Raw genomic sequence first — 13,241 nt, forward strand, 5'->3', positions numbered from 1 at the left:
TGGGTGTGACAGCGGGGTCTAGTTTTAAGGACACAGGAGGTCCCTTGAATGTGCCCAGCTGGGGGCTGAAGACATCTGCAAATTCTTTGCAGACTTCCTGTAGGTCGAGTGTTTGTAAGCTGTTGAGCCCCCTGACGTGTATCCCCAAGGCTTCAAACCAATCGAGTCCTATGAGACTCTTTCGTTCACCCCCTACTACTAATAGGTCTAGTGGACCTTCAAAATTCTTATACTGTACGTTAAGGGTGGCCTCCCCCTTAACACACACTCTCGAATTTTGAAAGTCTGTTAACACAATGTCAGAAGGCCTTAACTTGGCCTGAGTTCCACTGCCGGAACAAATCTTCCTAAATGTATGCAAGGATATGATTGAAAGGGCAGACCCCATGTCTAGTTCCATAGTTAATGGAACCCCTTGTAGCTTCACCTTGAGTGACAGCTTTTTCTTGATGAACTTGTGTGTGCCTGTCCTGAAGATACTCCTTCGCGAAGCGCAAAAACCTACCCTATTCTGGCTGGGGACCCTGGTACCTTTCAGGCGCAGTTCTTCCTGAGGTTGTATCTTTCGTCGGCCCAGACACACAGCTGCAATATGTCCTTGTTTCCCGCACGCCCGGCAGATAGCGGAGCGGAATTTGCAGTCGGTTCTCCTGTGGCGACCTCCACAGCCGATGCACTTGAGGGGAGCTGAAGAGCTTCCTTTCTGATTCCCTTTCTTCGTGGGGTGGAGACGGTCGACTTCCTCGTCCGGATCCTCCTCGGAGTTCCCTTGGACATCCTCTTGGTGCACGGATGCAACATCTGGACTGTTCCTGATCGGCCGCATGTTCTTGACGGCGCCACCTGCTGCTTCTTCTGCGGTGACCTCTCTTAAGGCATCTTGGAAGGACAAGTCTTCTTTGGCGAAAAGCCTCTGTTGTAGATCTCGATGCCTTAACCCGCACACGAATCGATCCCTCAGTCGTTCTTCGAGGTCCTTGAACTCGCAGTGCTTGGCGGCCTTCCTCAATGCGGCGATGTACTCTTTGGCCGACTCTCCGGATCGTTGATCCCTCTGCTCGAAGGTGTGGCGCCATGCGATGATGGACATCTTGGGCTGGAAGTGCTCCTTCAGTAGCTTCTTTAGATCTGCGTAGCTGACAGACTCTAATGAAACAGGTGCTGCAAGGTTCTCTGCGATTTCGAAGGCGTCTTGACCGCAGACACAAAGCAGGGTGGCAGCCTTCAAGCTATCTTCCCTCACTTGGTTCACCTTGAGGTAGTTTTCCACCCTGGCTACGTAGGACTCCCACCGCTCTGGATGTGAGACATCGAACTCCGAAATCCTTCCAACCTTTGCCATCTTCAGGAGACGGGTCTATCAGCCAGCCTACCCCCGAATGCGCACTGGATTGGCGGGTAGCTGCCGAGTCAACGCCGTTCCGCCGCTCAGGACTCACTTGGGTAAGCTTACACCTCTTCCTTTTCAGTCGATGTAAGGCATCCCACCTTTGTCACCAGTGTTGAGTCCTTCGCGAAAGGCAAGACACGAGAAGCAGTTGTAGTTCTCAAGTTTTCTTTTATTCTGTGTTCAGCTTACAGATGAAGGCTTCAGCAACGCCCAAAAGCTCCCAGCCTCTTATATAGGCATTTCCCGGGTCAATGTGTAACTTTTCCCGCGCCAGCACCCGCGCATGCGCACAGGCGCTGGCGACAGCCTGTCTGGTCCCGGGCAGCTTGCACCTGCCCGGGACTGCCTGCAAACACCCCGAGCCCGTTTGCAAGGCTCGGGACATAACAAGAATGATTCTAGAAAAGGACGATGGCAGTAACTTTTGCAACTCTACCAAGAAAATTGCATAGATCTGTCTAAGTAAGCCATTTAGAAGTTAACTTTAACTTGACAATTTCCTCCCTCCCTCCCTCTTTCTTTCTTTCTTTCTTTCTTTCTTTCTTTCTTTCTTTCTTTCTTTTTTTCTTTCTTTTGTCATGGCTAATCATTTACCCACAGTAAAATCTTTCATACTTCTTGCTAGCTGACCTGCATGGTTTGATCAGGTATTACATAGAAAATAAATTGTATAACTAAGTGGAAGGATGACTAAGGATAATTGCCCTAGCTATAGTGTGTGTTTATGTATGTGTCTGCAAAGAAATTTAATGCTAAAAGGAAAAGGGGGAAAGATAGATATCTCCTGCCTATAGCAAGGCCTGGTTTGTAGGATCCAAATTGCTGGGAGCAATATGCTGACATTGTAAATTACCCAAAGAGTCCTGTAAAGCACTATGGGACAGTATATAAGTCTGCTATTGCTATTGCTATTGTATGCTCACTCAAAAGTTTGAGTAGATTCAAAGTAGCATACAAAGAGAAAATGCAGTGGAAGCAATCCCCACATGCTCATTTATAATATCAATGAGTACGGTTAAGAAGGAAAAAGAGAAAAAGGGTTTTCTGCAAATAGTACCCAAATAAATAGAATTTTCTAGAGTACACCCAAACATAATTTCACAGCAGGACCACCAATGAAGACATAAAATAAATGAAAGTCTGCTGCTTAAGCTGTTTATGTGGTAGAAGTCATGGATTGCTGGTGAATTCCTTTGAACCAGAAATTTAACACTTACAGTTTGCAATCTATCCTTTTCACATACATCCAGAAATTAGGAGGATAGCAAACAGTTCCAAAACAAAAAAGGACACACACACACACACATGCGCGCGCACACACACACACACATACATACACACACACATGCAAAACCCTTGGAAAAATCTCTGAATTAGCAGTTCAGTATTATGCAATTTATTCTGGAGTAAACCCAATTGTGCTCAATAAGTTATTTTGGCAGAGATAACTAGATTAGCCTGAAAGCTTGTGATCAAAAGCTAGACATAAACCAGTATTTCAATTATAAATGAAAATCAATCCCCAGCTAGTCTTTAATTAATGACAGCACACTTGCTGAAAAATGCATGGAGCCCCTTAAACAGTTTTCACGCCCACTATGTAAATTGAGTGACAAGTTGAGCAAGTGATTTTTGCTTAAGGCAAAATTTGAAGGATTTTTCCCCCCAGTGCATATACATACACAAACACATAAACACAGAGGCACACACACACACACACACACAAACAAGCACATTCCAATGGTTTTAAATTCTGGATCACCAAGTACCACACATTAATTGCCTGTTAAATATTTAAATCCACAAAAATCTCACTGATTAACTGAAATATGCAATTGGCTCTATTCAGTTCTGTTTCAGTTTTTTTTAGATCACTTCTTGCAATATCATCAATGATAAATGGGTAATGTCCAAAACTAACATTTAATTATAACAGGAGTCAGTGATCATTCACTTTGCTCAATCAAGCTACTCAGGCAGTTTCATTCATAACCATGTGGCCTAATTCAAATCTCAAACATGAACTTGCTCTGTCGTATGCATTATCCTTTTCATTACTAATGAATCCTTTTGCATAAATGTTTGGAGACTTATTGTTTCCTAAGTAAAAGTTAAGATAGTAGACAGTGGAGGAGAAAATTATATATATATATTTTTAAAAATAATATATTGTTGAATGAAAGAAAAAAGTGTAATTCGATATAAATTAATTGTACTTTGCATGGCACTGATGATACGATGGTCAACTAAATTTAAGAATGTGTTCAATATTAAATTTTAGAATGAGGCATCATTTTCAATCCTATGAAAAAGTTAGTGGCAAAGTTTTTTGAAAATGTTGCCAAAAAATATTGGCATGGTGCTGGAACAAAAGGGGAAAGACAAAAGCTCTAGACCTCCCACAGATACAAAAACTGGTTTGGTGACCTATTTTTATCACTTTAGGACTAAGAAAATGAAAAATATCTAGCTACTGATCTACACAGAAACAGATACGAGTGTATGGTTCAACACTTTCCAGGACCCCACCCTTTGGAATATGTTGCCCTCAGAGCTGAAATCAATCCCCCACACTCCTCGCTTTCCAGAATAACTTAAACTTGTTAGGCCTGGGACTTTTGACAGGAGCTTGCTACATGGGAAGTGCCTAATTGGGTAGAAATGATTCTCACCCCCCCCCCCAAGCTGCCAATCTTCTTGGTTTTTAACTTTTAATTTTTCCAGTCATTTTTTTCCTGATTTTAATTGTTTTTAATACTTTTTAACCTTTAGTTATACAGTACTGTAAGCTTCCCAGTGTCGCTGTAAGTGATATGAGTGGTATACTTGATAAATAGATAGATAGATAGATAGATAGATAGATAGATAGATAGATAGATAGATGACAGAGAGAGAAGATGGAGTTTCCCTCTTTTTTTTATTCTTTAGAATCCAAGAAAGGTGTTTTATTTTCTGACTCTGACTTACATTTGTAAGATCAGAAATCAGCTCTGTAGCTGCTACAGAAAGCTTAAAAGATATGGGCATCTCATTTAAATATTCATTTTTGCCTTTGTTAAGTGCTTTAATAAAGTCTTCGTCTGAATCAATGTCTCAAGTAGAAGCATTCAGATAGCTCTTTAGGAAAATAAAGCACTTGTGGCCCTAAGAAGAGACTTCAATCAGAAATAATACCAGCTGCAATGCTAAATGTTCTCCTGCACATTTGAGACAGCCAAGTTCAGAATGCTAAAATGGGCAGCTGGCTTTTTCTTACCCTACTGAAATATTTTGTACCTGCTGTTCTTCATTTTTATGACATTTATTTCCAAAGCAAGATAAATACCCTCTTTGTTAAGGCATGGTATATTTTTCTTACATGGCAATTAGAACAATGAGTAATATATTTCATTTTAACTTCCACACCAAAGAGAAGTTGTTTATAGTCCAGTAGGAACACAGCAGTTCTTCATTAAATGGATAGGTGAGCCCAAAATCACATCAAATTGGTAAATCTCATGGGCTGGCTCTTCTAAGATGATGGTTTCAGGCAAACTGCCAAGCAGAACCAAAGCAAAACATTAATTGAGTGCACTGACTCAATAACTATGTGAGGAAACTCAAAATACTGAGATTTATATTATAACTGATAGGTTTTAGGGGCTTGAATTAAAAGCTTTTGGCTTTTCCATCATTCCAAATAGTAAGCCATACCTTGAGTAGCCACATTTCTTCATATGTGAGGCCTGGGACAGTTTCCTCCTTTTGTGTCCTAAAACAATATTATTTGTAGACTTATGTATGATCATGCATTTTGGGAACAGCACACCCATATCATCTGCACACTTCAATATGTTTTCTCCTGGAATATATTAGCCTTCTTGATTCTGAGATTGTCCAGATGTTCTGAATCTATAGCTCCCAGAATTCTTGACAAGCTGCAAGCTTTCTAACATATCTAAGGATATACCAACTAGAGGAATCCTGATATAGGGAATCTTTCACCTTTGGAAATGTTGTAGAACTCACTTGGAATAGTTCAGTTAGAATAGTGTTATGACATTATTATGTTATGATCCCCTTGTCTTTCTCCGTTTGCACCTGACCATGATTCCACCTTCTTTCTCCATTTGCATCAGTACAAACATGTCCCAGCAATATACAGTCATGGCAATTTCTAAGAATTAGGATGACACTACATGTATCAGTCACTTTAGACATGTGTGAACATTTCCTTCTCATCTGGTCCCTAGGTTTTGTCACCGGAAATCATCTGCTTTGATAATAGGACAGTCTTGCCTAGTATCTGATTAGTGTTTTAACCAAATCTCCTGATATTCAGATAAAATTTTGAAATTACAGTATGTTATGCTGGAATATTGCTTATCTGATATCCAAAGGAAACTAGAATATTAGCTGGCATCAGATGATAGTTGGGCTATCTTTGAATACACCTGTACAAAACCAGAATATGTCCCAGCTCTGTCCAATGTTATGAAAAGTAACTGGTGGATGTTTTCCTGTCTACTGCTGACATTTTATCTGCATTATGGGGGGAAAAAACATGGCACAGTATAGTTAAATTATCATAGGCTATGCCACACATTACCATTGCTTTGGGCTTTTCTTTAATAGGAGACAACTAATCTTAGTGGTAATAACTTTAGTTGCCTTCCCCCAGAGACTATCATTGCATTTATTAATTTACCACAGGAAATGAACATCAGCATGCTCATCATGACCATCATCACCTATCTGTAAGAGATCAGTATTCCAGTAAAATCTTTGTCAACAGTAAAAACAAGATATTCTTAAGGACATCTTAGGAGTAGCATTGCTTAGATATAATGTAAACCACATTGCCAGTTATGCTAAATAATAGTGAAATGTGCTGCTCATTTACTATTACTATCATCACATTGATGCATTTGAATGAGAAAACATAACTTTCCAGAACTCAATATTTCTATCTATAAGATACTACATGTTCAGTGTTTCTACTATTTCCTTCAAATCCCTGCACTATCATTTGGTTCATCAAAAGTGACAGCAATTCCGTCAATTGTGTCTGAGGTAAATCTTCCTCCAATTTTACAGAAACATGTCATTGTGATGAAGAGCTGAGAGTGCTCCATCCAAACAGATGTTCAAGGCTGCTTGCATTACACATGTCATGCTGTGTGTGTTTGTGTGAGTTTTGCTACAATAATGTACTTTTACTTTTCAGAATTCAGCATGTCTACTATATGTTGATCTGAAAAATATGTTACTTGAGACAAAAAGTAATCATAAAATCATTTTTATTAATACATGAAGTGCAAGCAGCCCACCATCTGTGACAGCCCAGCATCCTGAGGCCGCATTGTTGAAATTTGGGGAGCAAAATGTTTGAATTTTGGCAATATCATTTTTATCTCTTTGGGGATGTTCTAAGGATAGGAATGAGAGTAGTTTTCCCCTAGGTGACTCCATAGGTAAATCTCATTCAGGATCAAAGTCTGGTCTGAAACATGTAACCATTCCACTTCTGTCCGTGCCATAGATTGGATTTTGCATGGCTTCCATAAATCCTTTAAAAAGGTAACCCTGCAATGGGAGAGGGAAAAGACAAAAGTGCTCAAAGGGCACAAACAACTATGCATTAAAGCCATATCTTTCATATGTGTATTGAAATGTATGTGTATGCAAAGGAGTATATATTTTAGTTTGCACTCTGCCAAGCAGTTTGGCCCATTTCTCCCATGACTCTGGAGGAACCTCAACCATTGTCCATCCCTGTCCTTAATGAAGAAAACTTTTATAGAAACATTCATACTTCTTGAATATTTTGACAAATACCTCCTTTGAAGAGGCATTTAAAGAAGACTGCTTAGAGAAATTTTCTGATTAAAAAAAAATGGAGCTAAGTTATTTGAAAGCATCCCTGTTCAGTTATGATTGACATAATGATCTCTATCTTTTCAGACAGCAGAGGTCTTTACTAATTGTCCTGTGTTTGGGATTGTTTAGATTGTTGGGTGTTAGAAGCTGGGACTTTTCAACAGCAGCTCTTGTTTTATGCAAATCCCTCCCTAGAAGTGAAAATTCTTTTCCTCAATTGAAATTAAAAAAGCTTTAAAAATCCATTAACAATACTTTTAATTGACCTGTCTTACTATTTGTTTTGTAATTTTTGTCTGGCCATTTATTGGTGTGTTCCTAAGTGTTTCAGATGCAGGTCATTTAAATAAATTAGGCTTCTCAATTTAAATGTTTTAGGATAATATGATGCTATGGCGTTAATTTTACTTTACTTGATGTTATACTTCACTTTGCAACTTCACAATTTATATTTTCATGATCCTTTCTGGAAAAAATGAGCCAATAACAAGAAACACTTGCATACTATTTTTAGATATACTCACTTGAGTAAGCATATGTGGAAGTCATGTGGATTGGAAATAATTCTGATTCATTAATTTCTTCTTACCTTGAATGACTACATAAGAGAAGGGAAGGGAAGGTGAAGCAGGATAAATAATGATAAGTACAGAATGAAGTTATTATAGAAATGTTACTGCATATGTTCTTATATCAAACATTATGATGCAAGTATGCAATTACAATATATGTATGATGGGATTCCCTGAAAGGGTGTGATCTTGATCACCTGTTTACAGCTGACTGTTAATGCTGCTAACATCGGATGTTTTGCATTGACAACAGATGGAAATGTAGCCATCTTTTTTCCTTTTGTTTTTAGAGTTAGATGATGCTGGGAGGGGGGGATGTGAATGAGAGTTTAGCTAGACATAACAACACTAAAGTTAGCATGAGAATCAAGGTTATTGAGCTCAGAGCTGATAAAGAATTGGTGAGGTGGAGAACTGGAGAGGAAGCCTGTGCTTCAAGCTAATTGGGGAATGTAATTTGTGATTGTTAATTGGAAGAGGGAATTGTGCTTTGATACCATGTCTTCAGGGGAGGGGATTTCAGATTTTGGCTTCAACTATGTTAGTGCTGAAGCTATGCTACTCCAATAAAAGATTCTTTAAGGTAAACAATGCCTCAAAGTTCTTTTGAAGAGTTTCATCTGTCGGAATCACAACACTGACATTTTGACATTGTTACCTGTGATGCAGACATGGGTCTAATGATACCGTGGATTGTTATAGAAGCTTCTCTTATTTCTGGAAAATAAGAACAAAGAAATGTACGGAAATATCTCATGAACTATAGCTGCATCCTGTTCTGGAATCACACAGAGCTTCATTTAGTAAATATGGTCATCTTTCCCAATGTCAGGTAATAAAAAATATTTAGGGGTAATACTAGCATTTTTCCCACTTGGGTAATGCAGGAAAAATGGGATCGAATGGACTCCTACAGTAGCAGCACATTTATCCTGGATTAATGAATCAATAGACAACCATTTGTCTGAAATGATATAGGATTTCCTGCTTGAACAGGAAGTTGAACTAGAAGACCTCCAAGATTCCTTCTGACTCTGTTATTCTTCCTCAGGCTCTGAAGAATAACCCTGCAAGCCATGCTTTGCAACTTCATTGCAAAACTCTGTGACCAAATACAGATTTTCAGCAGCCTCTCCCTTCAAAATCAGTGATAAAATCTTACTGTGTCCTTCTTGCCATAGTAGCTGAAGGATATCTTTGTCCAAAAAGATGAGAAAGATTTGCAGGCATTCAAAACCTTTCATTTTGGTAAGACACTGATAAAGTGTAGTTGCTGGGTATGAAGATCCCCATTCATACTGATTAAGACAGCTAAATGCGTAACGATACTTTGAGTACGAGAAAGATTGAAAATTATCCAAGTGTCTTGCATATATCATTTATCCTTTGAGACCAGCCAGCAATGAAAGGCATTAACTTCCCTAATATCTCTTGGCTGTTTCTAATTCATAGTCTACTGCCCCACTTATTCAGCTTATTATACTATTCACATACAGAATATTATACCTTCTAAAGTTATGTCCCTTGGGAAAAAAGAAAATATGCTCTTCCCTTTCCAAAATTCCACTGGGAAATATATACACCCACCCACACATACATCTCTCTGTGTATACACAGTGTGATGAATAATCCATTGTTTCCAGGAAGTTTGCTTTAAAGCAGAAGGAGAAATGATTGCAAAAATTTACAGTGATAAATGAAACCCCTAAGAATTCAACAGTGGTAAAAATTTGACTTTCCCCTACACTGCTTCCAGTTATGATTAACTGTCCTATGCTGAACATTTCATTGGAGTCCTTCTTTTTATGAACTTCTTACTAGTGGGGTGTAAATTTGTTATGAGCCACAGAGAAATGTGGATCATGTGACAACACTGAAACACATAATTTGGCCCAGTATTTTGTCGGTGAGGTCTAGGAAAATAACCTTTTCCACCATGGTCCATTGAAAGTGAGTTCTTCTCCCTTCAGAAAGGGCCTCAAGAACTGACTCTACCAGTTGGCTTGGGACTGTCTGTGTTCGAGACTCTTCACATTGGAAGTGGATGGTGATATGACAGAAAAAGACACCATCTCTGCTTCATATGAGTTCTCGGGTTTTAACTCTTTTTCTCTATTTATGTCCTATAATTTTAACTGCTTTTATATTTAAAACTACAATTTATATTTCTATTTTATTGAATTGTAGACTGGCCAGAGTTCATTCTCCATAGCGAGATGGACAGCATATAAATGTGATACATAAAATAATAATAATAATTAATAAAATTAGCAAACCGCACAAACCAAACATATCATCAGAGTCCACCCAAGGTGTGGAATTCCTAGTGTTGGCATTATTGTCCTACTACAATAATGGAAACTGTATAATTTTGCAGTTGTTTCGCTGTTCTCATTTCCATTCTCATTAGATTGCCTGGAGCTTAAAATCATACATATTGTAAAATATTCTCCAGAATCTTATCTATTTGGCTGTTTAATACAGAGAGGTGGGGAAGGGAAAAAAAAAGATAAAAATATCGCCAAGGAGGTAGTTAAAATAAAAGAGAATTATTAATGTACACTTCAAAAAGAATCATGAAATCAGATACATGTTTTAAAAAAAACACAAATTCAACAATTTGACATTGTTGAAGTGCTGGTTTAAAAGATAGCAGTAATCAGCCAATATTTATACTGCCAGTCATATATGTGCAGTAATGTGTATGTATAATTGCCAGATTATACTCCCTTGTATAACACCATTTTGAAATAGGACTACAAGTAAAATAGGAAGCACCTCAGCTCAGGACATTATTCTTGTTATGTTAATGAGTTTTATTTTGTAGAAACTGAGGGGCCAAGAAACCAGTGCATCTGAAACTATCTCTGATCTTATCCATCTTACCCCAGTATATCCTAGTGAGAATTGTTGGAATCAATTTAACAGTACTGCTACAGATACATTTGGCTTACAGAGTGGAAAATCCCCTTCTATCTGTCAAGATCTTCACTTCTTTGAGGGTGACTCCATCACTTCCTGGAAGAATTTCTGAAACTTTAGTATTTCTATGATAATGAAAGGTCAATATGGAACATGCAGAATGGCAACACATGTAAGCCTTCACAATATCTTAGAGTGGACAGGCACTGAAAAGAAATATAAATCAAATAAAATTCTTATGAATACATACTATGAATTAAACTTTACATGACTATTCTTCAGCAAGCAGAGGAACAGTTAGAATATACACTTAACCAATTATCCAGAACCAAAACTTTGCACTACCAATTCTTTCATCCATTGGGGAATTGCAAGCCACGGGATTTCCAATTCTTACTCTTTTCATTATCTCTAATTTGACATAATATAACTAAAGGAGCAATCAGGGAAAAGCACATATTTACCCAGTTAAAAGCATGCTTACCAAGAGAATGTTAAAAAGCTTTTATTATGTTATTCTCTTCTTGGATTGACCATGGAAAGTATGCAGACAAAGATAATAAGGGGTCTGGAAACTAAATTACATAACAAATGGTTGATGGATGTAGCCTACCAAATAGAAGGATTATGGGTACATAATAACTGTCTTCTAGTATTTGAGGGCTGCCACAAAGAAGAGAGGATAGACTTATTCTCTAGGGCACAGAAGGCAAGACAAGAGATAATGGTTGGAACCTTGTCAAAGAGAGTTACAAACTAGAAGTAAGGTGAAAGTTTCTGACAGTGAGAACAATTACACAATGGAATAGTTTGCCTCCTGCGGTTGTGGATGCTCCATCATTGGAGGGTTTCAAGAATGGTATAAGACTCTTGTCTTGAGCAGGGAGTTGGAGTAGAAGACCACTGAGGTCCTTCCTGGCTTATGATTCTATCATTCTATGATTCTATGACAGCAAACAACCTGTTTATTTCTTTCTTCAATGTTTATATGCATGCCTGTGTTTTTTTTTTCATGGTTCCAACCATGAATCTATTTCATTTAATTTTTACATTCATCTCATTTGTTCATTGACGAGAATAAAATCTGAAAATGTCCATATGTATGCACACACACACACACACACACACACACACACACACATAATGTGTGTATAATGTTTAGCAGGAGGTTGGAAAAAATATAAATGTATCCAAGCAAGTGGCAGCACTTATCAGCTTGTAAGAGAATTAGTTTGGTTGATCCAGATCTTGCTAATGTTTTTGAATAGGAAACCTGACTTAATGTCTATGGAGATTCTCAGTCATCCATGTTGTGGTTGTCCCAAAGGAGCTTTTTCAGGAGGCAACTGGACTTTCTTGTTTTTTTCTTTGAAGAAGCTTCTTGGATGAGAAGCAAAACGTCTTTAAGGAAAAAACAAGTTAGGAAACATCATAGGAAAATGATGTTCCAAATGTTTGCCAAGAATGTTACGCTCAATGTTTTGTGCTGCTAAACTGTATGTAAAATTTGAAAAGGGAGAGTTGTCCATTGCTATTTAATTTGATGTAAATGTAGTAATCTAAGTATAAAAATAACCACTTTTGCTATTTCATGACACCTAAAACCAACTGTCCTGTTCTGCTTAAATGACTTATTATGCTTCATCCTTGCTTTAATTTTCCACTAAATGTTGACTTTCACACTCATTGCAATTTCCCTGCTGTCTTGATTAGATGGGTAAAAGATGGCTGAAGCATTTATATAAAAAGGCTTTTTTCAGCCTGCAGAATTTTGGCAGGGAGATATAATTTCAGACATGCTAGAAACAGCCTCAATCAGAATTCTAAATTTGGAACTGGATTCTATTTGTTTCTCTCTGTATGAGGCCAAATTCTTATCACTGGAATGTCCCATTTTATTTACAAGATGGGAAGGTGGTGAGATTTTTCTATTCTTTTTCTTTCTTTTCAGGTGGTTACAGGTATCAATTTATGCACAATGTGTGCACAGTACCATCTGTTCAGGAGACTTTATGCCTTGGGAAACTATGTTATTGCAGCAACAATAATTCCCCCAAACAGAAAGTACACTTCAGTTCAGTTTCTCTTGCCAACATCAGCTGCTCTACATTTTCCATTCTCATTATTAAAAAGTGCATTTGCTATGCAAACAGGACTACAAATGTTACTAGTTGGGTTATGGTCATGTAGTACATTGTCCCCAAAGGATCTTCATGTTAACACTCTATCTTCCTTGGTTGATTAAAAAAAAATAAACTGAAATGTGGCTTTAATTTTATTGGTAACTCTTGGCAACAGGCACAATGCCACACTTGCCACCTGCTGCAAATTTACTTCAGTGAAATTTTGGAGCTTGAAGAAGGTATGTTTTCTCTTCTCCCCTATCTTTCTAAAGAATAACAAGCTTGAAAAAGTTTTAAAAGACCAGGTGGTTGTACCACCATTTATTATTTACCATAACAATATTTATAATGATTATTGTGGTTTGTTGCACAGTC

At 37.9% G+C, this 13,241-nt stretch overlaps 1 long non-coding RNA gene across 1 annotated transcript; it reads right to left on the reverse strand.

Moving 5' to 3' along the window:
* Positions 1-6,874: 6,874 nt before the first annotated feature.
* On the reverse strand, positions 6,875-8,512 carry LOC120317599. Its single transcript, XR_005559276.1, has 3 exons — positions 8,480-8,512; positions 7,774-7,847; positions 6,875-6,955 (listed from the first exon to the last, which is right to left on the reverse strand). It is a non-coding gene; the product is annotated as an uncharacterized LOC120317599 (long non-coding RNA).
* Between the last annotated feature and the right edge of the window lie 4,729 nt (positions 8,513-13,241).

Source organism: Crotalus tigris, unplaced genomic scaffold (assembly GCF_016545835.1).
Source record: "Crotalus tigris isolate CLP2741 ecotype Arizona unplaced genomic scaffold, ASM1654583v1 scf7180000019730.1053431, whole genome shotgun sequence".
In the NCBI taxonomy this organism is placed as follows: Eukaryota; Metazoa; Chordata; class Lepidosauria; order Squamata; family Viperidae; genus Crotalus; species Crotalus tigris.